This window comes from Ambystoma mexicanum, chromosome 5p, assembly GCF_040938575.1.
Source record: "Ambystoma mexicanum isolate Mex_15411 chromosome 5p, UKY_AmexF1_1, whole genome shotgun sequence".
In the NCBI taxonomy this organism is placed as follows: Eukaryota; Metazoa; Chordata; class Amphibia; order Caudata; family Ambystomatidae; genus Ambystoma; species Ambystoma mexicanum.
In genome coordinates, this window is record NC_090930.1 from 904872420 (window position 1) to 904899625 (window position 27206).

General features: G+C 42.1%; 1 long non-coding RNA gene across 1 annotated transcript in view; it reads left to right on the forward strand.

Annotated features, from left to right (window-relative positions):
- Positions 1-18980, forward strand: part of LOC138481276 (uncharacterized) — a 93327-nt gene extending 74347 nt beyond the window's left edge. Inside the window, exon 3 of the long non-coding RNA XR_011274211.1 lies at positions 18441-18980. This is a non-coding gene — a long non-coding RNA (uncharacterized lncRNA). The remainder of the gene's footprint in view (positions 1-18440) is intronic.
- Positions 18981-27206: the final 8226 nt, after the last annotated feature.

The following is a 27206-nucleotide window of genomic DNA, read 5'->3' on the forward strand; positions in this document are numbered from 1 at the left end:
GATGGTATGTGCCAGGGCTGTGTGCACTCCACAGGGGTGTGATTTCTATGTGAAGTAATTAGCCACCAGCTGCGTACGGGCTGCCTCACCCCGTGCCCTTTCCCCTCCCATGTGCAGCGGGCGTGCATGTGGTTGGGGATGTGGGGGCACCACCATGTCCACAGCCAGGCCCCGGCGTGTTGCAACATTGTGCAGGACACATGCTGCCTCTATGATCCTGCACACTACTGGGGGAGCGTATAACAGCTGCCTGCCAGAATGGTCAAGGGAGCGAAAAAGTGTGCGCTCCACTATGCCCCGGGTTGCAATATGGGCTGTGTTGTATCTTACCTCGGGAGGCGTGATGGGGTTCCGAATTGGCGTCATCATGTGGGTGCTCAGAGGGTAGGCACTGTCCCCTGGGGAGGTGGTGATGGGTATCATTAGTGGGGTATTGACATTACTCTGTATCTGACATGCATGCATGTGCAGTGGCATTTATACTCACCAAGCAGCCATGCATAACCATGCCGCCCAGCTTCCATGTCCCGGTTTAGGGTTGACATTCTGTAAATGAAGCTGTCGTGGGTGGACCCTGGATAGTTGGCATATACTGAGGTGATGATTCCCTTGGCATCACATACTACCTGGACGTTGATGGAATGCCAGTGCTTGCGGTTTCTATAGATGTGCTCAGATGCCCTGGGGGGACGTAGAGCCACATGGGTGCAATCAATGGCACCTAGCACTTTGGGGAATTGTGCCACCCCATAGAAATCCTGGGCGGCAGCCTGCCTTTCTGCAGGTGTTCTTGGCAGGTAATTGTGCTTGCGGACTGATGGGTGTGCAGTGATGATGGCCAACACCTGGTGTAGGCACCGGGACTGCGTGGCCTGTGACACCCCCCCCCACTATGGCACTAGGCCGCTGAAATGATCCTGGGAGCCAAGAAGTGCAGTACATTGAGGACCTTCTCCAGGGGGGTGAGTGCTTGGGAGCAGAGGGTGGGTGATGTGAGGTCATCCTCCTACTCACTGACCAGGTCGAGTATTATGTGAGGTGGAAACCTGTACCTCCCATACACCTGGTCATCAGGCATCCCAAAAAGGCTGGTTCTGGGTGTGAAGATTCTGGCCCTGACTATCCTCCTCCTCCTCCTGCGGTATCCCACGGCCACTTCTGCTAGGAACGGTATATTCATCCTGGTGTATTAGCTTGTTTGTTGTTTGCACGCACTTTTATGCTGCGCGTGTCGATGTACGCCTGCTTCTTGCGAGTCGACGTACGCCGGCTTCATGCTGGCGTACGTGTTTCCGGATTGGACCGTCTTTTTTGGCGCATTGTAGGCGACCGTGTAAATCTTCCCGCCCACCACAGGAATACACGTAGCCCGCTCTCCCAGGCCCAGTCGCGTGTGAAACTTCCCACGCACCCCTGAAATACACGTACCCAGCCCAATCGCGTGTGAAACTTCCCGCGCACCGCAAAATACACGTACCCTGCTGGAATCACGTGTGAAACTTCCCACGCACCCCAAAATACACTTACCCTGCTGGAATCGCTTGTGGCACTTCCCGCGCACCCCTGAAATACGCGTACCCAGCACAATCGCGTGTGAAACTTCCCACGAAACCCGAAATACACTTACCCTGCTGGAATCGCGTGTGAAACTTCCCATGCACCCCTGAAATACATGTACCCAGCACAATCGCATGTGAAGCTTCCCGCGCACCCCTGAAATACACGTACCCGGCACATTTGCGTGTGGAACTTCCCGCGCACCCCTGAAATACATGTACCCAGCACAATCGCAAGTGAAACTTCCCGCGCACCCCTAAAATACACGTGCCCAGCACAATTGCGTGTGAAACTTCCCGCGCACCCCTGAAATACACGTACCCAGCACAATCGCATGTGAAACTTCACGCGCAACCCTGAAATACACGTACCCAGCCCAATCGCGTGTGGAACTTCCCACGCACCCCGAAATGCACGTACCCTGCTGAAATCGCGTGTGGCACTTCCCGCCCACCCCTGAAATACACGTACCCGGCACAATCACGTGTGAAACTTCCCGAAAACCCCTGAAATACACGTACCCGGCACAATCGCGTGTGAAACTTCCCGCGCACCCCTGAAATACACGTACCCAGCACAATCGCGTGTGAAACTTCCCGCGCACACCTGAAATACACGTACCCAGCCCAATCGCGTGTGGAACTTCCCACGCACCCCGAAAATGCACGTACCCTGATGAAATCCCCTGTGGCACTTCCCGCGCACCCCTGAAATACACGTACCCAGCACAATCGTGTGTGAAACTTCCTGCACACCCCTGAAATACACATAACCAGCCCAATCGCGTGTGGAACTTCCCGCGCACCCCTGAAATACACGTTCCCCGCTTGGTGTTTGCTGTTTGGCAGCCCTGTAAACTCGTCCAGGGTTAGCGCAGCCCTTTGCGCTGAATTGGGACTTTTGATGGATTTTCCTTGCGCGAGGGCGTTCTTGGGGGCGTAACTGGCGCTGCTGCAGGGTCGCTGCGCCACTCTGCACCACCGCAGATTTTGGAGGCTAAAATCCATGAATACGCTGTGCGATGAAATGGATTTTATCGCACGCAGCTGGTGCAGTCTATCGCACGGGAACACTGTGCGCCAGCCGCATGCGCCACTTTTGTGCGGATTTCCATGAATTACCCCCTTAGTAAACTCACTCGGTGGGGCGATTACTTCATTCTGCATGAGTTGATCTGCCCTGTGTGGGACCTTATGTTTAGAGACTCTGGGCCTCATTACAACCCAGGCGGTAAGGTGAGTGGGGCGGTAAATCCCCATTCCCCATTTACCCTTCCCCATTCCCATTTTTGCCCCATAGGGCATAATGGGAGTGGGGAAGGCGCTAATTACGGCACCGTAAATTACGGTGCCGTAATTAGCACCAAGGCGGGCTAGCGCCTTGCATTTTAACGCCTGCTAAAAGCAGGCGTTAAAATGGTAATCAGGCGTTAAGGGTTAACGGCGCCGACGGCGCCGTTAAACCCTTAACGCCTGGGTTGTAATGAGGCCCTCTGTTGTTCACAAACATTTACTTTTGGCCATAGTGCTGCTATGCATATGCAGAAATGTTGTACATTATTTTGATAGAAGCTGTATTTAATATTATCAGCTGGTAATGTGTTTTCATTATGCTAGTTGCAAGGCCTCTGATAATTTAATGTGCAGCAAGTTCTGATCATTTTTACGAAATCCCTACTGCTACTATTAGCTCAATTCTAAATTGTTTAGTGGATATCGACTCTAGGATACAAAAGCCTCTATAATTGTAATTCATCTTGTAGGCAATGTGCCACTATGTCTGCCCTGGCTTTCTGATCATATTGCTTTGCATTGAGACATTCACTTTCATATGTTACATTTCAATTGCTCTGCCTACAAAATGGTTTAATCTATGCAGATACAGATTGTGAGAACTGAACAGGCCTGCATCATCTTTAGCTAGTGATTGCACACCATGGGCCTCATTACAACTCAGGCGTTAAGGGTTAACGCCGTCGTTAACCCTTAACGCCTGATTCCGATTTTAACGGCTGCTTTTAGCAGCCGTTAAAATCCATGGCGCTAAACCGCCTTGGTGCTAATTACGCCACCGTAATTTGCCCTATGGGGCAAAAATGGGAATGGGGAAGGGTAAAATGGGAAATGGGGATTTATCGCCCCACTCACCTTGGAATGGGGCGGTAAATCCGCCATCCACCATGGTGTAAACGTAGTTTACACCATGGTGGTAAAGTTGGCGTACTTACCGCCTGGGTCGTAATGACCCCCCATGTCTTGTCTTTGCCTACCGTATGCATCACTGCCATGAGCTAATCTCCTGGGGAAGCGGCCACTGACCTTGCACGAACCTATCAGTGTGTAGCATGCAACTTCTTGCGAGCAGTTTTAGCAATGTTTGGAATGAACTGTCTGATTTTCTGCTCTGAGAGAAAGGTTTCATGTTTTTTGAAAAGCTGACTAAATTCGGGCATGTGTGTGCTGCATTTAGCTGAACTAAAATAATGGAAACACTTTTCCTATAGATTTTGCTATATTGTAATACATATTTCTAACAGTGGCCCTCATTACGACCCTGGCTTTGGACCATGGTGCTAATAGCACCATGGTCCATGCCGGTAACTTACCGACTCCGTCATGGCGGAATGGGGAATTACCGCCCCATTCCGAGGTTGGCGGGGCGGTAATTCCCCATGCCGCCATGGCCCTTCCCCATTCCCATTTTTGCCCCAAACGGCTCAATGGGAATGGGGAAGGCGCTAAGTACGGTGCCGCAATTTGTCTACCCTTCTATGGGCCTCATTAGGACCCTGGCGGATTTCGCGGTGCTAAATGCACCGCGAAGCACGGCGGAAAGCCGTCGATAGCGCCATGGGGGTTGGCGGATTTACCGCCCCATTCCGACCTTGGCGGAGCGGTAAATCCCCAATCCCCATTCTGCCCTTCCCCATTCCCATTCTTGCCCCATAGGGTATAATGGGAGTGGGGAAGGAGTTAATTACGCCACCGTAAAATACAGTGGCGTAATTAACAACGAGGTCCCGTAGCGCCATGGTTTTCTCCGCCTGGTAAAACCAGGCGGAAAACGGCGCCATGGCGCTACGGGAACTCGTAGTACGGCGGACGGGTCCGCCGCGATTAGCGCTGGCGGAAACCCACTCCGCCAGGGTCCTAATGAGGCCCTATGTCTTGTCACACCTAGAAACACTTGTGTACGGGCACATTATAAATGGCTTATATCACATCACTTGTGTGCAATCTTAAAAGCATGGATGACATGAATACGTATACGAGGTATTTCTCAAATTTAGAACTTTTTCTTTTCTATATCCTTTAACCAGAACCTTTTTCATTAACAATAGCTATCACTGAAAGGTTTTCAACAGTGTTACAGTTTGTTTTCTAGATCATTTGATTGTTGAGCTAGTGTTATGCTGGGAGCAAACGCTGTATGCAACTTTTTATTGTGCGCTTCTCTATTTTATACTAAATAATATATAAACAATTGAGACAAAAAAAACTGTCTTAGCAACCTGCACAACATTCTGAATTGTGTTGCTAAAAGAAGATACTAATATTCAACAAGAAACAGGATGAGTTATTTTTTATTAGAAAATGCAATTCCATGAACTACTCCATGCCAAAGGGAAAAGCTTAGTAAACATCTGTGAAGCCCTTAAAAAGCAGTTGGATTTTTTAATTAACATTTCCTGTGTGATCATACGCAATTGTGTTGTGCTATAATAAGTTATGTTATGTGCATTTAAAGACTTCTAAGGCCAGCTGAGCTTCATGCTGCTTAGCAGGAGCTGACCAGTATAAAAATCAATAGGCACATCATTACAAAGGCCCTATCACTAGATGGGCCCCATCTATGCTTGCAACACGTTCCTCTTCATTAGTCTATAGAAGGCTAAGTGATTTTGGAACGATCGCAGAGGAAAACCCAGGCCATTCCTTTACAAAGTAGCCATCAAATAGAATACCCTAACTCCCTATTGAAATTAAGCGGAGTCAAGAGCATAGCTTGGACAAACGCAAAGGGCAACTACAAATGAATTGGTGAATTTCTGTCGGTTGAACACAGGGTTTGGTTGTATACAATGCCATTGTGCACTTTTCACTAAAATGTAAGTAAGTGCGCCCTATTTTTATCCTACTTCATATTGGCAATTAATTTAATTCACCAGTGAATTATGCACTACATTTTCCTGAAGCATGTTATCCTTTCTTTTTTACAGATATAGGCAACAAGTCCTGATGAAAACTATCCCAGCAAATGGTTGGGAAATTGTTGAACATAGGAAGAAAGGGAAATTGTGATACCCCCTTCTTTAGAGCTCAAGACATCCTATTGTTTGAAGACAATCAACTCAACCCTAGATTGCCTGACCAAATCAACAGTGTTTTTTCTTCTATTTAAAACAGATGCACGCATAATGTCAAAACATGGTTGATGACTCTTGTGTATGCACATTATCTGTCCCTTTGGATTGAATCTTCCAACTATGCTAGATTGTGAACCAATTGGGAAATTCTCCCTTTATCCTCTTTGAGCAGGAAGCAACTTTTTAAATGTACTTAACATATTTATCTCCTTATCTTTCCCCTAAATTAGGTGATGCACTCGTGCACATTCTTTGCACACTGCAATATTTATTGTGATTTGGGTAATTGCATATGTTTATTACCTGTTTTTTCTTTACTTTTTTCTACAAAAAGCAGCGTTAGGTAGCTATACCAAAAAACCCAAAATGAAATGAATACATATTTTTTGATCTTACTTAACTTTCATTCCCATTTTTTGTTGTTATATTGTATACAATGCCTAGACATTGCTGAACATTGTTTTGATGTACCAGAAGCAAGTGTACTGACGAACATGCTTGAGCCATGCGGTCTCTGCACTTCACCTGCGACAGAAGCCGGGAAGCAGCATTATGCAGCCATTGAACATGCCAAAAAAGATAGTGTGAGAACCCAAAAGGGATTCTAGTTGTATAGCCAGTGTAGGGGGAGAAGAGGGAAAGGATTCCCTGAAATTGTGATTGAAATATTGTGATGCAAAGATTCCTGTCAAAAGCCTTGGAAAGGCAACTCCAATATAAATTGTTTCTGGAATCCAGGAAAGAAATACATCTATGTACTGTAGACTTCCACCTTTTTACTATCAGCATATTAGAGGGACTGATGAAGACACCTGGAGGCCAGATTTTATGAGGCGAAGCTTCAGTTCCAGCTCCTCATTTTCAGCAGCATTCTAGATTTACTTTTAATCATCTCTATTTTAATGGGTGTAAGTTGTTGCAATAGATGGTATATTAAATTCTGAAAGGAGGTTTGTTTTAATTTGATATAGGATGTGTTTTTGTCTGTATACCTGAGATGGTCAAAGACAAATGAAGTATTTAAATGTAGTTGAAATCAGAGATAGATGCTAAAATGTAGAGTTGAGAGCAATGGAGCAGTAACAGATGTTATGTGGGTATTTCAAAGGATATTCCTTCTTAGAAAATCAGTCCTGAGAAAAGCCACACATGCCATTTCTTGTACGTTGGTTGATCAATATACCTGGGCCAACAGTGCCAAAAGGCACGAGCAGTTCAAATAACTTAGGGTACCAACACCATCAGAGTCAATAACATTTCGAATGAAATCAATAGTAGACACTATGGCGGATTGTGTGCTATGGCATTGCCAAAAGTTAGCCTATGTATGATGCAATGATTTTCAACAAATAACTGACGTGTGGGTTGCAAGATCCTCTGGAAGCTGACAATGATAACTGAGTTTAGAAAATGGTTGATCATTTGACTGGTCAGTTTGATCAACCTACATTTTCTTTAGCAATGTTATTATAACTGGTATGTTTGCCATGGGTGGATATATAGCCTGTAGAAAAATAAGTCTTACTATCTTACTATTTCTGCAACCAGCTTAAAGATTGAGGGTGGACAGAGGTGAAGAGGGGATCCTGATAACTTACTTGATTTGATTAATATATCCTGTTGGGTATGTGAAAAACGGTACGGAAATGTGTTATCACAAGCTATGATATCTATGGAATTGTGGAGATATTGCAAATTTGATGGCTTTGACAATGTGCTTATTTCAATGTCCATGCAGGTATTGGTGATTTCTTTCCTATAAAAATGACCTAAGAGGATGACACAGTGCCCGAGAAAAGTGAGATTGGAGGTTGTATGGGAAAAGGATTTCTAAAATTCTGTAAATATATGATTATTTTTGAGGTGATGTGGGTTCACCTATTAGTTGATGTGTGGCTGCTTACTTGGGGTTATTCATTTATTTAAAGCTCTACATGCTAGTAGTCATTTGAGATATGGAAGCTTTATCTGAGAGTCACTCCATTATTATCTTTCAAGTTAGTGTTCAACACTTTATGCTTTGAGTGAGAAAGTGTATGAATGAATGTGATCACTTCTACAACGCCAACTGTAGCGACAAGTACTTTTCGAGTTGTCCATAAACCATTTGTTTGTGGATTTCTTTGAAGGTGATTTACTTATTCATCTACGAAAGCATTTTTTCGATGCCTGAAATCAACCAGGAAAGAAACTTATTAATGCCAGATTGAGCAGAGTGCCTATCATGCAAAGCCAGGTTGTTCTCCGCAAGGAGTTAATGTATGCTCTCTGCATGGAGGAAACTGTTTAAAACTGTTTATTAAATATTTATTCATTAGTATTTATTAATCAGTTACTAAACTGTCTCCTAAAATGCTAAACATGTATGGTTTTAAATGATTGCTTTCATGGATCATTCAAAGTAACTCATGATTTGAGTGAGCCTCGTTGAGCTTCCACCACTGTAAATTTGCAAGAAACCTACATCAGATATTCATAATTTGGCAGACTTGCCTGAACTTTCAACTCCTTATTCACAACAATATGGCTTGTGTGTTGCACATTTTATTGTATTCACTAAATGTAATCTCCTACATTTGTCTCATAAAACAAATTGGGCACTCCGGTATACACCAATACAATGATTAGTGTAAACCCTGGCCCGTCCCCGGACTCGAAATATGTGCACAAAACATGCTCCGCCCAAAGAACAACTATAAAACTACAACATTTCACAGATAATGTCCCAAAAATATTTTTTAAAGCCTTTTTAGTTACTTCATTATCAAATCTTCACAAACATAGAAAAATCACAATTATAAAAAGACAATTCTAAAGATATAGAGCTGCAGTGCAAAGTACACCACATTGTGTTCAACTCTATCCTAGAGCAGTGACTAAAGCATCACAATTAATAACATGTCTTTTTAGATTTAAAGATTAGTTGACCAATAATGGATACTCTGTACATTGAACACTCTATGATCACATGCACAAAATGTTTCAGTTCTTATGCGCACTAGATGCTGAACATTCCTCGGGAGTGACATTCTTACAGCCTCATCACAAGTTTGGTGGTAATCCTTAAATGCGGTGGTAACGCTATTACCACTGCATTTAAGGGTCCGCCAAATCACGGGTTTGGCTGCATTTACCCCAGCTATTAGCTGGGGGTAAATGTGGCGGGTATTTGCCGCTAATACTGCTGATCGTAGTTGCGCTGAAAATTCCCCATAGGGGCCAAAGGGTAATGGGGAATTCCCAAATGGGCCCAATGGGGAATGGGGAATTACAGTTCTGCCAAACCCATGATCCGTCGCTAATAGCGTCTGGGGGTTTACCGCCCAACTAGTGATGAAGCCCTTGGTATAATACAAACATATTTTCACAAAGAAACATTCTTAATTACATTTGTGACCATGCGTTCCTCTTAAAAATTGCATGAAATCCCTAACTGCAAAAACAACACATAAATAGCTATTAGCGCTATCAGTTTAGAGGATTGAGGAAACCTTAACCACCCCTTCCCTCATGGCAGTTCATATTACCTTTGGGGATGATTTAGCAGTTTCTCATGGACTCTGCATTTTAAATTGTAGCCTGCCTGATAGACCAAATCACTCTTGTGAAAATACACAATTTGTGTATTCAGAAACCACAAACACTTTTAGTCTGCCATGTCCTGTAGGGATATTCATGCAAAAAGAACAAAAGTGGGGGTTTCATTGGGTAGTATGTAAATGTGTACTGTATTAGGGGAAAATTTCAATGGGTAATTCTAGTGTTATACCAATGTGGTAAATAATTTTGCTACTTCATTTACCACATGGGGCAAGTTTAGGACAAGAGTAAATATATACAAATAAGCAAGACAGAAGGTTGTGTGTGTGTGTGTGTGAATGCACTTTTCTCTGCATGCTCTGAAGAGAAAGTGGTGTATCAGAGCACATAAGTTACTGAATGTTCATAAGTCAGTAACACAGGTTATATACAATAAGTGGCATTCTGAATAAACTCACTAGGTTCCCTAAAGGTGCTAACTCCACAGAGTACTTGCAGACAGCCAAAAAGGGGGTCATAATTGTAACAAGGTAGGGTTTGTTCTATGATGGGGCGGTAGTATAAAAAAGATATACTCACCACTATACCACAAATAAGGTAATTCTAAAAATACCACAAAAATAGGATACCATTAAAACATTACTGCCAATATAAGCTAACACCATGTTATCACCAGAATAGGGTAATAATGAACTATTTCTAATGGTAAGGCCAGTTTACCACCAGTTTACTGCCAAAATATCACGGTAAGAAAATACCACCAAATCCCAAATTTACCCCAAAAGACAAAAACCCCCACATAAATGGTGTGTTGGCCCTGTGGGAACAGACTGTAGAGCAACTACTGGGCGTGGCAAGTGTGTCCCACTCCACCATACGTGCATTAAAGGGAACTCAATTTGTGAGAGCAGTGTGACACTGAAAGTGAATATCAGAATGTCTCAAATTGGTGCCACATTCCCAGAATTGGGGAAATATTTAGAGACAAAACTCTATGCACATGGAACATGGTCATCAAATGATGCCACAAAATGTCATGAACATATCTATGGGGAAGTTCAGAAAGAACCATTGGATACATTTTTTGAAGAGGGTAGCATAATTCAGGTCTGTCTTCTGAGATTATTTAATGCTGCTGACAAACATTCAGAGAAAGACTGTTTGATACAGCTCTGTGCCAAAACATGGTTCATTTTAAATAGGTCTCTGCGAATGCAAGAAAATAATGCTAAGCTAATTAGCAGACTAAAAGTCGAATTAGATGGAGCTATTGAACAGGAGAAAAAGTTAAGAGCAGAACTGGAGGTATGTCTAAAAGACATGCAATCAAAGTGTAATCAATTTGACACTCAATTGTCTCAAAGGAGAAAACAATTTGATGATAGTGAACAAGAATTAAAACACCTGAAAGGTTGGTAAGTCACATTAGACAGTCACATTAGACAAGATAAAGAGGAGGCTATTTTAGAGATGCAAGTTTTACAAAGAGAGAATCTAGAGAAAGAAGGTGAGCTCCAAACTTTTGAACAAGAGATAGCTAAAATGTTTCAAGAAAGGGACAAGTGGGACAAAGAGTTTAATGAAGGTCAAATACAGATAAGCGATATGCAGAATGTGATTAATAAAATGGGCGATGAAAACACTTACCTGCGTAAGGAGGCAGACCGACTCCTTAAAAAGTGCAAAGATTTGTAACAGCAGATGTGCGATTTCAAGTCTCAGGACAAGCGACAGGGCACCACATTCAATGGGATTAAGGTGAATTCAATTTCTACATGGGGAAATAGCATCCCAGTGGCTGAGCCGGTATCTGGACTTGGTTCTAGAGCCTTTTGGTGGTTTGACTCACCCATTGGGGATTACCACCAATCCCATACACCTGAGACAAGGGTTGAACCATCAAGTAATGCAATTCCAAATATAGCGCCAAGTTGCCCTATCAAGATAATGGAGTCAATCAAGGCCCTGATCAAACCGTTAAAAAAAAAAGGGAGTGCTGTATAGAGGACCACTTAGAAGTGGTGCACAATATATTTAAAGCCCTAAACATACCCAAAGAACAATACAGACAATACTGTCTGTATTACAGCGAGCATCATCAGAGGTTTGAATGAACAGGAGAACATGTCATGGGCAGAATATGAAAAAGAGGTTAGGCATAATTTTTCTCCATTTCAGTCATTGCAGGATGCAAAGAAAGATGCATATACGATAAGAGCAAGGCCAAATAGATCACCTCGCCAATGTCTTCAAGACTTAAAAAGAGCCTTTTCTTGTTTTGATGTATCTTTTAATCTCAATTCCAATGAGTTTAAAACTGCCTAATTTCATGGTTTGCAGAAAGACATTGGGGGTCATTACGAGTTTGGAGGTAGCCATGGTGCTAATAGCAGAATATGAACTATGTTCCACGTCAATACCATCAATCACCACCACCAGGGGATCACAACCAAAGAATGGGTACACCCCGCTCCCCGCCTCACATAAATCAAGAGTCCAGAAACAAATCAAATAGGAACCAATCTCTTGAGAGATATCAGAACAGATTTAACCAGGGGGAGAACAACCAATACCGGCCTAGGCAGCAAAGAGAAGATTCTAGAGAAATGGACAGATTTCAGTGTCTTGAGGCCCAGATCAAAATGTTGGCTGAACAAATAAGGAAACTCTGTACAGTTCAAAAACAGTCAAAAAATGAGGGGGCAAGAAGGACATGGAAGTGACCTGGTGGCTTCTAATAATAAGTGACTAAATATTCATGTCACCTGCAATGATAAAAGACAGATTCCCACAAGCCGGTTTTGCATAATGACCTGAGCTGCTTGATGATTTAAACATGAAAATACCCCCAAATGAACATGAGGCAGGAATTGCAACCACATCTAAAATAGAGGTTTGGTTTAACCTAGCATTGAATCAAATGTTGGAAGTCTGTACAAATGAAAAAGGAAAAGGAGAAAAACATAAAGTTCCAACAAAGGGACAGATTAAAAAAAAACAACAACAACCTATGCACTAATAAATACCTGATGAGGGAGTAGATGTGAATGTTAGAACACTCTCCCTAGACAATCAATATGATAATAAAATGCAGACAGGAAAAATAAGTACTAATAAGGAAGGCACAGATAAGTCACCTGAAGAGTCCATTGACCCACATATTTTTGAAGAAATTAAAAAGGCTGATATCATGCCAAATACCAATAAATGTCCAGGATTAGAAAATGACAACCTATCATGTGATGTTTATCAACATATTCAGTTGGAGAATTGCAGTGTGAACTCTGATGATCCCCGGACAGAAGGGGGAGATGAAAGGTTTCTCAAATGGAAATGGAAAAAAAAGGGAAACATGTCTTTTCATTTACTGATGTGTTTAGCCAAGAGTGAGAAGGGTCTGAGAAAAGTGAGTCCTGAAATCAGTAACAATCCACACTTTTTGTGTGTATTAGAGGAAGTTGATGACAGATATTATGCTCCCATTACTGTGGAAGAGAAGTGCAATACATTAGCAATGATTGACACAGGTGCACCGGCCACAATTATGTCCAAAGAATTGGTAAAAAGTATCAATGAGGGGAGATCCCCACAGAATCAGATCAAAGGGAGACAAAATGAAGGCCCAGTACATAACATTAATGGTGAGGAGGTGCTTATTGAAGGTGTCACTGACGTTGACATAAAGATAGGAAAACACAGAATGAAACAGGAAGTATTGATCAAATCTATTTGTGAAATTCCATTCTTGATGGGAACAGATTGCCTAAGGTCTAAGAAAATAAAGTCACAAAACAGCAGTGTAAATGAATGCCATACTGTTACCAAATCAAATGATGCAGTGGAAGTGTATCTCCAGAATAGCTGTGTGCCTAGTGTCACTGTTATTTTAATGTGTCAGGACAAAATGCAAAGTGAAAAAGAAAAACAATCTGTGCAGATGTATTTGGATCCTAGGAATAAACGGCACACTGAAAAAGATGAACACATATTGCACTTCTATTTAAAAGAAGAGAAGTCCAAACGAAACACCATCCCTAAAGCAGACACAGAAAAACACATCACCACTCTTGCTGAAATACATATGGAAGATGAGCAGCCATGGACTCATATTGGTATAAATGGCCACTCTGAATGATAAAAGCCACTTTGGCACTTGAACAGAAAAGGAGTTTTGTTAATGAGAAATTACGTCAGAGAATAATGGAACGGCAGGAGATCCTGAAGTTTAGAATTAAAAACCAATGCATCTCTGGATTGGAAATCCAAATTTTGAAAATCGAATTGCAGGAAGGTGCATGCTAAAGATCACTGTTAGACAAAAAACCATCTACAACAATGTGTGGATAGTCAGTGGAACACAAAATGATTTTTACCTGGGCAATGATATGATGCACAGGATGTGTATGGTGTTAGATTTCCTAAACCAAAAAGAATGGTCCCGGCTAGGCGGGCCTGCACCCGAATTTGAAGACAAAAGAAAGGCTTATCATTGTGCACAATTGGTGGCATATGCAATTGAACTACAGATGAAGAAGGATTTTCCTATTCCTGCATTCACCAGGCAGGTTGCTATAACACTAAAACGCAAACATGAACAGAAAATGAAGGATTCTGATGCATTTGTGTGCTTGAATAAGTCAATGAAACAGCAAGGGCTGGACTATGAATATACCCCATTGGTAGATATTGGGGAGGGGTCCGTCAAAATCATGGTGGATAATAAAGGGTGTCAAGATGTTAATTTAGAAGAGAATTCCGTGCTAGGAATGGCAATACAAAAATCACATTATAGTGCAGATTTCAACACTATGGTAATTGGAAATATCCCTGACAGATATGTAGATGCACAGGGTGTGTTGCCAGAGTACCTGGATTCTCAACCCAAAGGGATGTTCAAAATTCAGTCTGTGTGCCCTTATGATTCCAATGAGACAGTTTGCTGTCACCAAGAGAATTGTATATTATTTGATTTAAATGAAAATCAAACAGGAAATCAGCACATTGAAATGGGGGCTGATATGCCAAAATATATAAAAGTGGCAACTCTGCAGAGAGATACAGCCACACAGTTGGAAGAAAGCACAGAGGTTCTTCCAATGGAGGATTTGCCAGAATTTTCAAAAATGCAAGAGGAGCAGATTCTGTTAGCAGATGCCTGTGATAGCGAAGAGGATAAGATTGAATTGAGAAAAATATTTATGGAATTTAAGGAGGTTTTTGCCAAAGACGCATATGATTGCCGCTTAACTGATTTACATGTTGCCACATTACCAGAGGGGTGTGGTAGAAATCCAGTACATGTGCACCAAGATCGATTGCCACTGGCATGCTTGGAGTCATTGGCGGAGATAATTAAACACCTGGAGTCTAGGGGAATTATCAGACCTATTCATAGTACCTCCAACACTCCCATTTTGGGTGTATTAAAGCCAAATGGTAAATGGCATCTGTATGCAGACCTGAGGGAATTAAATAAAAGAATGCCAGTGTCTAGATGGCTGCTGCCATTCATTGATCAAGGCCTTGATCAGGTGCATGGTTCAAAGGTATTAACCACATTACATCTTACATCTGGATACTGGTGTGTGCCATTGGCAGAAGATATTCAGAATTTCTTTGCATTTTCATTTGATAAAATGCAATACGCTTGGTGCAGAACACCATTTGGGTATGTCAATAGTGGAAGCGAATCTGGCATATTCTTGAGAAAAGCTATGCCAGATGCAGTAGAAAAAGGGACCATCGTTTATGTAGATGATGTACTGATAAAAAATGAAAGTCTGAAAAGACATTTTGATGAAATTAGACATGTACTTGACCAATTGTAGAAGGCGGGTGCCAAAGTATCTTTACAGAAAGCCCAATGGTGCAAGACAAAGGTAAATTTCTTAGGCCATGAAGTAACTGAACATGGGTTAAATCCACAAAAGAAAATGGTGGAGGCCATACAGAAATTGAAAGATCCTAAAAACATGAAAGGTTTAAAAAGTCTATTACGAATGACAGGATATAACAGGACATTTATTGAAAATTATGCTGAAATCACTCAACCATTGACTAAACAAATGAAGCTGAATACACCCTGGAAATAGGAAAAGGAGCAGTCTGAGGCAGTTGATAAATTGAAGGAATGTCTCATAAAGAAAACATGCTTGGCCTATCCCATCAAGAATAGATTTATTTGTCGAAATAGGATTCACTGGGCAGTGTATGTCAGTAGTGTTGTCTCAAAAACTTGGTTTGAACCATAAAACTATTGCCTATGCGAGTAAGGAATTTTCTCAGGTTAAAACTAAATTCAGTGAATGTGAAAAGGCCCTTCTGACCACTGTACGGGGATTGCAACATTTTCGTCCCATTGTTCAAGGGGAAAGGTGATCATTGAGACAAATCATCAACCATTGCAGTTTTTATAGAGTAAAATGATTATATCAGGCAATCTAGCACAGTCCAAAATTACTTCATGGACATTAGCATTGCAGAGGTTGCTCAAGGGTTAGCAGATCTACATGACTGTGCAGCTGAGTGTGTATCAGATGAGGTAGAGGTGGAGTCCAGTTTGCAGGAGTTTGAACAATCACCACATAAAGCTTTTGATGAAAATACATGCAAGGATTGCCAATCGTGTATGTCGATGGGTGTGCTTTTCACATTGAAAATGACAGCAATAAACAGTTGGTGTCAGGGATAGGAAACGTCTGGTTGAGATATGAGGACATTCCTAGTATAGGAATGAGAATTGAGGCTAGGAGTAGCCAGATAGCAGAGTTAGCATCATTTTATAAAGCAAATACTACTATAGTTGATAACAAATTCAGTGAAATTGTCCTGGTGACTGATTCTGATTATGCACAAAATAGCTTTGTAGAATATTTGCCTGGCTGGAAAGAAAGGGGCATGCTCACATATAACTAAAAGCCCCTCAAACATGGGAAAATGATTCAAGCTATAGACAAATTAGTGTCAGAGAATGATTTAACAATATACTAGAGAAACATTTGTGGACATTTGAAAACACAAGGAGGGATAATGAGGGAAATGATAGAGCAGAACAATTGGCCAAGATTGGCGCTTTTATAGGAGAATTGTTGCCTATTGCACACCTAATTGGTAAAATACAAGTAGATGACGTTACTTGCTCTAAATCTAATAAGTTGAACAACCTGTAGTGCAATGGAGCTATGATACGCCAGGTCAGGATTTGATTAAGTCTCAAAAAGAAGATCCAGTATCGGGGGTCTATTATAATCATATGAAGGACCCCGGAAAAAAATCCTTCAACTGAAAATGATTGTACAGGAAAAGAAGAGTTGAGAGTGGTATTAAAGAAAAAAACACAAATTAAACTACAGGATGGTCTGATGATCAGGGAATCCATAACATAGCAGATGCAGCGGGTGGTACCTCTTTCATTCAGAGGGCTAATGTTACACCATACCCATGATGTGATAACTGCAGGACACAGAGGTTCACAAAAGACTTTAGAAATATTGAAAGATTATGCTTATTGGCCACACATGTCCCAAGATGTGGGATTATATACCAAGGGGTGTCTGGTATGTGCACAATTTAAACCTGCTTCACCAATGCAAAGAGCTCCATTCATGAAAAAGGTTTAACCCTTCCATGGACAGATTTAAAAATCGACTATGTAGGTCCTGTAAAGAGATCGGGTAGGGGAAACCGGTATTTATTGACGGTGGTATGTTTAATGTCGAAATGGGTAGAATGTATTCCTGCACCAGATTGTAGTGCACAAACAGCAGATACATTGCTGGTAAATCACATATTTTCAAGATTTGGGTTACCACAAAGAATAGAGTCTGACAGAGGAAGTCATTTCACGAGCACCTTAATGAGCAAGGTGTGGCAGATATTGTGGGTAAAAAGGAAATTGCATATCGCAAAACGGCCCGCCTTTTCAGGGAACGTAGAGAGAAGCAATAGATCTGTTGTGGAAATACTAAAGAAGTTTGTAGCAGAGGCAGGTTCTAGTTAGGATTCACAATTACCTTTAGTGTTGATGGCCATTAGGTTGACTCCTGCTAAAGCAACAGGTATCAGTCCTCATGAGGTGTTGACAGGAAGAAAAATGGTACTGCCACAACATTTATTGTAGAGGACGCATGAGCAAACACTTGTGAGTGCATCTTCAGTTCACAAGTATGTGAAGAATTGAGGAAGCATTTACAACATGCATTTGCATTTGTACAGCGAAATTTGGAAAGGGCTGCTGAGAGCGCAAAATTCTATTATGATAAAAAGACATCTGTGAAAGAATATAAGATAGGTGATCAGGTATATAAGTTCCATTTTGGTAAAAATAAACATAAAAATTCAGAATTCCTCGCAGCATGCCAAGAACCATTTAAAATTGTAGATAAAATATCCCCCGTAGTGTGCAAAATATTAAAGACAGAGGGTGAAATAGTGGCAGAGAAATGTGTCCATGTCAACCAAATTAAGCCCTGTCATCTAAAGCATGAAATCCAGAGACTGCAGCAGGTAGAGACAGGTTACGTGTACTGATTGCAGGGAAAAGGAAGCTGAATGTAACCGACAAAAGCATAGTGAGCTGGTATTGACAGATGCATTGAAGAACCGTTGACTATTTCATAATGCATTTGAGTAACCTAATATTAAGGTGGTGTTTTTACTCCATGAGAAACCAAAAATATAGTAGTACATTAGCGAATGAAGAAGCAAATGAGATTGTCATATTTAGCCTGTTAAAACAAAAAAGATTAGCCTATTATAGTGTAATGTTGTAAAGTTAGTCTACATCCGGATTGTAGTGAGGTATAATAATGTGAGATGTAAATATTGTTTGTTTCTATAATGTGTGTTTATTTGCAGATCCAAAAGTGATAAGTCATGATGACTTAAGAGAACATTTTTATTTTTGGTTGAGTGGTGAAAGGGATAGACAATTGTTTTGTATTATGTACTTAATCTGTTCCTTTTCTATTTGATTTAGATCCTACTAACTATTGTCCTGATAGTGAGAGGACACCGATGGACCGGGAGTCCACGGGAGGCCACAGAACCAGGGACCCAGCAAAGCCTCTGGACCGAAGTATGGAGGTGAAGATAGACAGTAAACAGTTTTAAATGCCAAAAGAGATGATTTCTATGGAGGAAAGCCCATGAGCGCCAAATCGGATGGATTACACTGAAAAGGATACAAGTATGAAAGTTTTGTGATCAGGACATCTCAGAGATGCAGTCATGAAGATGGTAAATTCCATCAATGGAACAGTAGTCAGTTAAACTTAATTTTGCAGCGTTGTTGGTGGGGCATATTATTGTCCTATGCTTTACCAATTGAGAGTGAAAATGGGAACATTTGAGAACCATCATTTTATTATTTTATTTAATTGTTTTAGTTAGTTATGTTAGCCACTTATTTTATTTATTTGTTTTATTTTATTGTTTTGTTGTCATGCATACACATTAATGAAGAATGTGCATTTCATACATATATAGAGACTATAATTGAAAAAGACATTGGGCCTCATTACGAGGTTGGAGGTAACCATGGCGCTATTAGCGCCATGGCTGCATCCAAAACCTTACCGACTCTGCCCTGCTGAATGGAGCTATTACCTCCCCATTCCAAGGTTGGCAGGGCTGGTAATTCCCCATTCACCAGGGCCCTTCCCCATTCCCATTTCAGCCCCCATAGGGCACAATGGGAATGGGGAAGGCGCTAATAACGGTACTGCAAATTGTGGTACCGTTATTAGCTCTAAAGTCCCTTTGCGGGTCCTGTCCTTAACGCCTGGTAAAACCAGGCGTTAAGGGAGGACCCGCAAAGGGAACTCGTAGTAGGGCGGTAAGGGAATACTGGCACCGGTGCCCTTACCGGTGCCGGTAATCCCTTACCGCCCGCCTCGTAATGAGGCCCATTGTAGCCATGGACACTTTGGTTGGAAGTATGCACATACAATGTTTCATTATACATGCACATGCACATGCGTCTGCTTCACTTTTGCTTTATGATTAAGCAATGGTTTGTTGGGAAATGTTTAAATCCTAATTTTATTAAGATGCTATTATTTCAACCGTGATTAGTCTAACAACAATGGAAAAAGAGAAATGTAAATTTTGAAGTAATGTGGGTTTCCTCCAATTATGGGTTTATGAGCCAGAATTGTCGGTAAAAGGAGGGTAGTATGTTCGGATATTTATACAAAAAGAGCAAAAATGGGGGTTTAATTGGGTAGTATGTAAATGCAGCCATTTCAGAGTATGTGTGAGGCACAGCTTTCAGCAATAAAAGCATTTAGCCGAACCAGCAAAATGGGTTTCGTTTTAGAAGCATTTGGTACAGTGTGCTGTCATTTTAAAAATGTGCATATTTTATAATTGGGATGTTTTCACTGTGTGGGACTGCTTTAAAAAAAAACATAATTAACTAATCCGATACTAATTTGTCCCACTAACTCATTAACTGTTCATCTAACATATAATGCAGTTCTAAACACAGTGAGATTCATTCCATGTTAGTTTTTTCTATGGTGAAATATGCACCAGCAGGAATCAAATGAAACAATTTCACACTGAAGTCTTCATTGTTCTAAACAGGTGAAGAAATAGTGCAGTACATTCTTGTAATTTGATTGGTAAATGAAGGGGTGGAAGAGCTGATGTCAAAAGAGGGCTGACGTAAGAGTGACAGGCAGAGAGAGTTTTTTTAATGAGCTGGGCTAAAAAAATATGCAGAGCTGCTTCGGATCTGAATGCAAACAGTTCTGCCTGACATTCAAGTGCTGTCTCGCTGGGACATGGGATTCATTCGAAACCTTCCACCCATCACTTTTGTGGTGAGGTCGCTGGGACGTGGGAGCTGGGCTTCAGAGATGTGGTAATGAAGACAGCGGATATGCCAGGCAGACGAGTCTGTGCCGGGTTGATGGCTTCAAAGTAGAAAGAATTCCAGAGGTGCTGTCCGTGGGCTGAGCTATGTGAGGGAGGTTTGCATAGATAAAGCTCCAGTGGCAAGTGCTTCAGAATTCGCACATTTTGAAGACGAGGTTATGCTCGCTGTTGGTAAGCTTATGTGTAATTGTAATATTTTGTATTGTGTATACCAAATATATTATAACAAAAAGCAAAGCTGGTTCAACTTTATTGGTTTTATTTTATGTCTCCCATGTTTCTCCTACTGTATTAGGGGAAAAAGTCAATGGGTAATTCTATTGTTATACCAATGTGGTAAATAATTTTGCTGCCTCATTTACCACATGGGACAAGTTTAGGACAAGAGTACATATATACAAATAAGCAAGACAGAAGGTTGTGTGTGTATGTGAAAACGCTTTTCTCTGCATGCTATGAAGAGAAAGCGGTGCATCAGAGCACATAGGTTACTGAATGTACATAAGTCAGTAACACGGGTTATATACAATAAGTGGCATTCTGAATAAACTCACTAGGTTCCCTAAAGGTGCTAAGTCCACAGAGTACCTGCAGACAGCCAAAAAGGGGTCACAATTGTAACAAGGGAGGGTTTGTTCTATGATGGGTCATAGTATAAAAAAGATATGCTCACCACTATACCACAAAAATAAGGTAATTCTAAAAATGCCACAAAAATATGATACCAGCAAAAAACTACCACCAATATAAGCTAACACTAAAAACCCCTACAGGTCCATACCCACTAGGGCTACCATAGCTTATAAAACTCACTTAGCCATAGGGGTCTGTTTCTTGACCTCTGCATGCCAAAGCATCCCCAGAGGTAAAACACCCACTTTATTTGTTCTATATTTAGAACCTTTATTTTAGCACTAATTAAGTGTAATGCCAATTTTCCTGGAGTAAGATGTGGTAATAATGAAAATACAATATCTGCCTATGTAGGTGATATGATATTTGTATGAGAAAACAACAATCTAATATCAATAACCTATTAGACTCCATATCATTATTCGCTTCAGTTTCAGGTTATAGATTACATTGAACACATTGCTGCTTAATTCATTTTGTATTAAACATGAATTAAATTAATTTGGGGTAAAATGTTGTCACAATATGATTAAATATTTAGGTATCACCATATCATCTTCTATTTCAGACACAGTAAAACTGAATATGGATTATTTGCTTGCTAGACTTTGGAACCCAGTAGCCTCTTGGTCTTTGTTATACTTGACTTGATAGTGGTGATTGAAATCCATTAACATTATGATATCCCCTATAATTGTGTACTGTTTAAGCATGCCTCCTGTGAATTTTCTATGGAGTAAGAAGAAAAAAAAATCTGTTAAAAACTTGAAATATGCTTCTGGTACTGAGGGAGTTTCGGACATCAAATGCTACCATAAAGCTTTGATTCTGAAACAAGCTCAAAACTGATTTCTCCCTGATGAATATATGGGTCTCCAGTTGGGGCTCATTGTAGAAAGGGAATTGGTGCGCGCAATTTCTAATAAAGACATATTTTATATTTTCAGTTCTATTAAATATATAACTCCCAAAACTATTTATTTCACTACATCTGTACTTAAACCACATATTGATAACCCGCCATGGTCCTTCTCACTTTAATTATAGTGTAACAAAAATATAAATGGGGGAATGGTATTATGGAAACCATAGTTGGATAAAGGTTATACATTTGTGTCAACATTTGTTCGTTTGCCACTAATGTTTCATGTTTTGAAGAATATTAAAATCAACTGACTCTGCCTTCATACATTTTTTAAATTACTAAATGCTTGTGTGGATAACCTCATTTCCTTTACAGAGAACAATATAAATCCAGATACTACCAGACTACTATTATTGGATTTCATTATCTAAAGCTTCGAAATTGTATTTGATGATAACCAAGATATGAAGGGGTCTTCTCAACTGAAATAGAAAACTGTTCATGGAATGGTTTTTGATTAACATAATTGGTTCTCAATTTGGAGGAAATGTAATGTTATTTCTACATCTGCTAATGTCACCCACACCCTCCTTTTCTTTACTCACATAGCCTTTCTTACCCCTCTGAAATTGTTTAATCCTAAATTGATAAAAGATGGGAAATGCTGATCTCTAGTATGGCATTCTGTAAAAGGTGTACTCGATGTTAATATTTTTATTTAGGAAGCTAATCCTTTGTTTCAATGAATGGTGAAATCACCGAATAAATTAATAAATGTAATAAATACTAATACAAATTAAGTGTTATTATATGTTTATCATTTTATTCTGGAAGCATTTTGCATAATAACAGTGAACTGGAAAGACTTGTCAAGATAATTTTTAATAGATGATGGAATAATATTTGGAAATATGAAATGTTATGGCATATTTTATTAGCTACTTTTCTTCTCACAATGTTGTTATAAAGGGCTCATTGGTTGATGAATAACACATTCCAACTAAGTTTGTGATAATTTGATGTAGCATTATGCATTTTCCTTGCATATTAGTTTATTATCTACATGCAGTAATAGATGCTCCCTTTCCCTTTTTTCCTTGCTGGTCTTCCCCTTCCCTTGTGTCGTTATTTGTCTTTGTATATGTGTTTTGTATGTTTATATCCCTGTTTATCTTCCTATAGAGTTGTATGCTACTTAGATGGGATTGTATTTTTATAACTTATCTTTTGATTATTTTGTTTTCCATATTTTAACTAAATTATAGTGGAATCATTCACACTCCAATCAATGTAATTTATATAATAGGTTAAGAAATTCTATGTATAACAAAAGATAAGTAAGGTGATTCATGGAATGATTGTGCGCCAAAATGTGTGGCGCAAGTGTGAAAAACACAGTGCAAGTGTGCGAAATGCATGTGTGCACCTGTTTCCTGATTCATGGAAGGCACTGCGCCTGGCTTACCTGGGACCAGTGCTGAATCCATGCGTGGCACACACGTCACTGCGACATCCCTTAAACTGTGCGCAAGTCGCCCAGTGAAGGCGCACAATGTCCAGCGCACACACCTAAAAAGGGGGTGGAATTTGCAGAATGGGCAACAACTGCGAAAATGTGGACGTAACGGGGGAAGATCAGCAGCAAAATCCCTGCAAAACCCACACACGCGCTAACAACACGTATTCATGGAATTGAACAGGGCAAACCTGCGCACACCAAGACGTGCAAAGCTGGAAACACGTCCACCACGCGAAAGCAAGCGGAGGAGCCCCGTGCAGTATAAAAGTGCATGCAAACAACAAACAAGCATATACAACTATGATGAATGTCCCATTTCTCGCAGCAGTGATCGTGGGACACCGCAGGAGGAGGAGATAGCCAGGCCCTGCATTTTTTTACCCAGGACCAGCCTTTTTGGGATGCCTGATGACCAGGTCTATGGCATGTATAGGTTTCCACCTCATATCATCCTAGACGTGGTCACTGAGTGGGAGGATGACCTTACATCACCCACCACTGAGCACCTTGGAAAAGGTGCTCAATGTCCTGCATTTTTTGGCCACTGGGTAATTTCAACGGACAACTGCCATAGTTGTGGGCGTCTCACAGGCCACGTAGTCACGCTGCCTACACCAGTTGTTGGCAATCATAACTGAATGCTCCTCAATCCTCAGGCCCATATACATGTCCAGAAAACCTGCAGAAAGGCAGGCCGTGGTCCAGGACTTTTACGGGGTGGCACACTTTCCCCAAAGTGCTTGGTGCAATTGATTGCACCCATGTGGTCCTACATCCACCTAGGGCCAATGAGCACAAATATCGCAATGGCAAGCACTGGCATTTCATCAACTTGTAGATTATGTGTGATGCCCAAGGGAAGCATCACCTCTGTTTATGCCAACTATCCATGACAGTTTCATATTCAGAATGTCAGCACTACACCAGGACCTGGAAGCTGGGAGACATGGCAACCCATGGCTCATTGGTGAGTACAAATGCCAGTGCACATGCATGCATGTCACACACAGACAAATACACAAACCCAACTAATGACAACCATTATCACCTCCCCAGGGCACAGTGCCTACCCTCTGAGCACCCACATGATGACGCCAATATGGAACCCTACCACACCACCCCAAGTAAGATACAACACAGCCCATATTGCAACCTGGGGCCTAGTGGAGCGCACATTCAGAGTGCTCAAGTCACATTTCCGGTCCCTTGACCGCTCTGGTGGGCAGCTACTATATGTGTCCCCAGTAGTGTGCAGGATCATTGTGGCAGCATGTGTCCTGCACAACGTTACAACCCAGCAGGGCGTACCGATGGACATGGTGGTGCCCCCCACATCCCCAACCACACGCACACCCGCTGTGCATGGGAGGGGAAAGGGCACGTGGTGAGGCTGTCGGTACCCAGCTTGTGGCTACTTTTTCACCTAAACTCCCCCCGCTGCGGAGTGCACACAGGCCTGGCACATTCCAGGTGACAATCGATGATGACAAAGGGACAGTCAACTGTCACATCCTTAACACTTGTGTCCTTGGAATTGCAGCATTGTGTGCATCCCTAGCTACTTAAACAAACACAATCTTGTGTGACCAAATGTCACAAATGCAAGCTACAGATTCCACCTCCCCCCATTGAAAAAATCACATCCAAATGCTGGTATGTCACATAAACCTCCCTCAACCCCATGTCACCCACCCCACAAACCATGCCATGGCATGCAATGTGAAAACTACAGTAAAAATATCAACACACATAACACAACTGTCACAAAGTACACCATCACAAATGAAAACAGGCCACAGACAATCCCCTCAGACACGGACTCTGAAGACTCTGAACCTATACTAAAAGCACGGAAATGCCACCAAAGGTGTGCACAACAAAACCTCGAACCTTTGGTGGCATGCAATTCAGGGAATCCCAAAAAAGAAAAGAAAATGCAGGTGCTGCGGGGTTGTCCCCTGCAATACCCCACTCACTACACAACACAGAACAGTGAGTAGTGTTTGTGGTCTGGAAACCCCTGCAGCTGCATAAAAAAAAACTAAGCAAAACAATTAGCCTGCAGCACCAGTTCATGATCACGAAAGTCAATGTGAACTTGTGCAGCAGGGACACAGCAAGTAGTGTGTGTGTGGATGGATGTTGGGGTGGTGATGAGGGTGGGGGTGTGGGGGTGTTTGCAGGGCTATTCAATGCATGTTAGCATGGCAAATGCATGAACCTTCAGTGTTGCGTACATTTCCCATGTGAACCACTCTGTTGTGGACAAATCTGCAAGAGAAACATATTGCCGATCCCATGACACATCATAAGCAAAACCAACACAGGACTATCAATTTACCACCATAACATATCATGAACACAGGACCCAACAGTGACAATGCCAGACAGCGAGGAAACACCATAGCACAAGTGCCTCAATGTGACATAGCCAGCACATGTCCCCCTACCATCATGAGAGTGGCTCCGACAGCTAAAGGGGGCATGGGACCGCATACAGTAGTAATTGCATCAACAATGTATACAGTATACAGTTAAGGCAATACATGAATAAGCAAAATGAAATCATGCACAGTCAACAATATACTCACCAAAATGCAGTCCAACCATGCACTGGAGAAACCATAATGAATCCCCACCAGGGGTGTATAGACAAGTTAGACTTCAGACTGGCCACAGATATGACAGAAGTCCAATGCCTCTGTCTAAGTTACTGTCACACAGTGCCATCCTTGCGAGCCCATGTAAAGGGGAAGCAGGAGTGGCATAAGTAACCGGACCCCAAGCCACAAACTCAAAGATGAGACAAGCCTGTATGGGCCCAGCCGGCGCACATATCGGATGCCACATAGCACCACACTGTAACATAAAAGCACAATAGACAAAAAATAGAAATGGCCATAGTGGACCTGGGGAGGGGGCGCACCCAAGAGGCGGGAGGTGCAGGGTGCGATGATGTTGAGGCTAAATAAAAAATCTTCCATGGGCTCTTGGTCTTCACGGACCGAACTGAGTGAGAGAGTCGTATTCACCCCCTGGTTGTACATCAGGAGGTGCACGTGACACAGGTGCCTGACCACGCATAACCCCAGCAAGCCCCTCGAAGCCAGCAAGCATGCAGGCTTGGTGAGCCTAGTCCTGCAGGAATATGACACGGAGGTCACCATGCAGCACCTCACGTGTAACACGGAGTTCCTCCTTCAAGGACCCACGTGGAACACAGAGCTCTGCCAGCGAGGCCTCACATGACAGAGAGACCTCCTCCCAGCTTGCATGGAGTTCAGCCGAGATGGTGTGTTCCAGCTGCTCCATCCTCTGTTCTGCCCGTGTCCCCTGGGTGCAGCCCAGCCCATAATGAGTGCAGCCAGAGTACTTCTGAGGGAGGTGTTATCTTCCCTCAGGTCTTCCCTGGGTCTGTCCCTCAGCAGCCATAGCTGAACGCAGAGCCACCAGTTCAGCCCGGCGGACCCTGTTGGAGGCCACCATGCCCAGTCTGAGTGAGCGGCATGTGGACTGTGTTGCCTGCTGCTGTAGCTCCACCTGCCTATCAGGTGGGAGAATTAAATCGGCCACACGTTCCATGCCTTGAACCAACATCTCAATCGCTCCCCCCTGTTGCTGAGCAATGGCATTCATGGCATTCTCTCACCCAGTGTTCCCTGGTGGCGCGCAGCCATTGCGTTGCTGGACACCACACGTGTTGGGCCCAAGGAGACGTGGGCCTTGCTGTGCTGGCCCTGCCTGTGGCTGCAGGACTGCATTCCTCCGCCGATCTGCTGCCCCAGGAACAGGAGCAACTGGTGTGAAGCATGACCCTGCATCCGTAACCACCACAGGCAGACATT